This window comes from Cyprinus carpio, chromosome B4 (genome assembly GCF_018340385.1).
Source record: "Cyprinus carpio isolate SPL01 chromosome B4, ASM1834038v1, whole genome shotgun sequence".
Classification (NCBI taxonomy): Eukaryota; Metazoa; Chordata; class Actinopteri; order Cypriniformes; family Cyprinidae; genus Cyprinus; species Cyprinus carpio.
The window spans coordinates 35,762,294-35,766,184 of NC_056600.1; the positions used below are offsets into that span (position 1 = coordinate 35,762,294).

At 39.7% G+C, this 3,891-nt stretch overlaps 1 pseudogene; it reads right to left on the minus strand.

The window, feature by feature from the left end:
* The window catches only part of LOC109083775, a 29,783-nt pseudogene extending 26,193 nt beyond the window's left edge, over nt 1-3,590 (minus strand).
* Between the last annotated feature and the right edge of the window lie 301 nt (nt 3,591-3,891).

Sequence of the window (3,891 nt, forward strand, 5' to 3'; positions counted from 1 at the left end):
ATTAAGGTCAGTAGTATTTTTGGATTTGCACCACACCCTTTCAGCAGCTCTAAGCTTAGAACGGTGTTCGCGTAGAACATCAGACAACCAAGGGGCTGAAGGGGTGGTACGGGCTGGCCTGGAAGACAAGGGGCAAACAGTGTCTAAACAAGATTAAAGAGTGGAGCAGAAAGTATCAGTATCACTGTTAGCATCAAAAGATGCTAACAGTTTAGGGGAAGGAAGCGAAGATGAAACCATTGCAGATAGCCGGGAGGGTGAGAGTGAGCGTAGGTTACGTCAAAAGATGACATGTGGAGGGGTAAGTGATGTGTCAGGAACCATGTTGAGGTTAAGAGTGAGGAGGAAGTGATCTGAGGTGTGCAGTGGAGTAACCAGTACATGATCATTGGAGCAGTGTCGTGTGTAAATAAGGTCCAGTTGGTTGCCTGATTTGTGAGTAGCAGTAGTTGACACTCGGTTGAGATCAAAAGAGGCAAGCAGAGTGTGGAAGTCAGCAGATAGAGGTTTATCTAGGTGGATGTTGAAATCTCCAAGTATAACTAGGGGAGTACCATCCTCAGGAAAGGTTGAGAGCAGCACATCTAATTCATCCAAGAAGTTTACCTTTAATTGGTTGAAAAATCAAGTAGTTAAAATCAATTTAAATGATTTTTGCAGCCAGTTTGACTAATTTAAAGCAGTAATAAAATTATGTTTTTAAGTTAAAGGTGAAAGTTTTGTTCATCTTAACTTTATTTCATCAGACTATTAGTGATGAAACAAATCTGGCTGTACATGAGTTTATTTGAGCTGATGTTGTGTTTTCATGCATGTGTTCAAAAGAAATTATTAGTGCAAAACTTACAGAGTCATAACCACACCAGACATACACATATATCATAACAGAAATAAAACAGACTTTTCCACCACTTTTAAAACCCAATAAGCAGATTCACTCAGAACTTACTAAAGAACAAATCAAACATATAAGTAAATCAGAAAAATAATGAAGTGACCTCGAAAACGCAAAGCATTTGTTCCACTCTGCTGTGCAGATGGCCATTTGCAGACTGGTGCAGCGCTGATCCGCCTGATCTCCCTCCAGAGGACCGAACCCGCCCCTTCTCTGTGCTCCAGTTTCCAGCTTCGGGTGTCGTCTGGCTCCCTGCTTCCCGTCTTCTGATAGCGTTCAACTCCACCAAAGCCGAAATGGCGTCCGCTGAGCGCGGCCGTGTAAACCCAACCGACAACTCCGCGGCAGACTTTCCGCCAACCACGCCTCACCGCACAACTGAATCCTCTCCTTGAACAAACGAAGGTTCAGAGTCCACATGATTCCGTCTCTGCATCCGGCAGAGCCTCCAGACCACGCCGAGATCCTCCTTGACTGTGAACCCAGCTTCATCTGGAACGTAAACAACCACAAGCAGAGACTCAGAGAGAGACTGATCAAAAAACAACATGCAGAACAAACCGCCAGGAGGAATTTGTCGGGTGTCAGACATGTAGTGCAAAGATTTGAAGGTGATGGATGGTGTGTTCTTTCTAGAGGATCTATCACTCACCTTCATGATAATGTCAAAAGGAAACCAGTTGGTGCAACGGATGTCATTCCATTGTCCCTGAGCTGCCTCGGGTTCAAATCATCACTGCACAGTTTTCATCACCTCCATACATTATTACTGACTGAAGAGACTTCCAGCATCTGAAATGAGGAGTCACTCTGATCTGACCATCGCCATGAGTCTCTGAACAGACCGATCCAGATCCATGATCCAGTTGAGTTATTATCACTGATGATCTTCTGAACCTGTTGATTCTCATTCTGGTTCCTCACACTGAACAGATCAATGTGATTCTGTCTGCAGTAACTCTGAGCATCTCTCCTCCAATTCATCGCCTGATTGGATAAAAACAAGTCCTGTAAATTCGCTTTTAAGAAAACAAATGAGAAAAAGATTCATGAAGCTGTTTGTTCATTATTCTTACGCTTCTTTATGGTTTGGATGTGAACAGAAACAGTGGTGGAAACATCAGAAACATGTCATTTAACCCTTTTTAACCCTGTGTATGAGGTTGTCATATTATCACAACTATTCAGTGAGCTTTCCCCACCATATAATGTTTATTTTTGGTGTTTTTAAGTTTCAGCCATTTAAATACACATAAGCATTAGCAAAATATATATTTATAGTTTGTAAAATACACACCGATATCTATGGAAGCGGCAATAACAATCCTTACAAATATAATTTGACAACATGTTTTATTGATATACACGCACTGTGTGGGTAACAAAGTTTACTCTACTCTTCTCCCAGGTCACCAGAGACTTACTTTAATGTATTTCGGGAGAAAAGGATGAATTTACGTTATAAATCCCACAGCTCAGATTCAGAGCGGACTAATATGGCGGCGCCCATCACCCGCTATAAGATCAACTAACATGGTCATTATAAAGGTGTCAAGTACATTTGCTTACACATATTCGAGGAGTGGAATATCATATATTTCATAATATAATAAACACATTTGTCAGGCTTCTGATTGGCCCAACATGGCTTTACGATTGAGATTATATTGCCACCTCTTGACAGTGCTTGACAGTGCGTTTGTGTTTTCATGTGGACAGAGATTTTTTTAAAAATTGAAGAAGGAAAAATCGCGGTAATGAAGATATGGCCTCAGATACTTAAAGCCCTCTTTAAATAGCAAATTTCCATTGTGACAAATTATCAAATACAGGGACAAAATAAAAAAATCAAATTAAACAGTCATACGGATGGACATGACTCAAGCTAATCTACATATGGAAAACAAAGCCCTTGTACATTTGTACTGAGATACTTAAGACTGAAAATAACACTGAAAATATCAAACTCACTGTTGTTGCAGATGAAATATCTGGTAGCCTTACATGGCAAATCATGCCACTCTCCATTTAACATCCCAGCACAATCATCTCTGCCTTCTGGTTGTTTATCTCCCCAGTTCAGATAGAGCGCAGGTTCACCTGAAGACCACTGCCATTTATCACGAGCCGTCTTCTGCAGCCCAATCCAGACATACTGGAAGACTTCTATCAGTCACACTCTTGTTCAGCTCCTTCATATGCCGTTCATGGCATCAGCGGTGGCAAGATCTGTGTAATTCTCTCTGCAGTATCTCTGAGCTTCAGTCCAGGTCTTGTTCTCATTTATAAAGTGATACTGACGCTGAACACATTCAGATACAGAGCAGAGAGCTGTGAAAGAGAGGCTTGGATTTAATGATTTTCATAACAGAATCAAACCTAATGAAACTAGAAACCAGAAATAAAACCACAAACACACTCACCAATGAGAAGAAGAATGAAATATAGAGTTTGATCCATTTCTGAAAAATAAATAAATAAATAAAATAAAAATTTCAAATATTCACAAATTAATTTTGGTGTAAAACATGATTCCAGCGATAATTAAAAATCCATCTTAACAGGAACATAAAATGCACTGTACGTATATTATTAAGACGATATTAACATGTCAAAAGTCTAATTGTAGTTAAAGATTGAAAATGTGAGTTGTTCTTACTTCAGAGGTTGTGTGTTTCTGTCCTGAGTCTGATCTCTCTGTCTGCAGCTTCAAACTGTGTGATTATTATATCTGCTCTCATTCCTCATTTAGCATCACATCATCCTTAATCACGTGTTTTTCTGTTTTTTTCTTTCTGTCTTTTCTCTGTGTTGGATCTACCTATGCTGTAATCCTCTGGACGCATGTTCATTTGAATGTGGTGGAGACCTGAGGGTATGTATGTTTCTGAATGCACACAAAAAAAAGTGAAAAGGAAATTAATTTAAATATACACTCTAAAAAACATTGGGTTATTTACTGCACCTAATATCTAGGTTAAACATGTTGAGTCGTT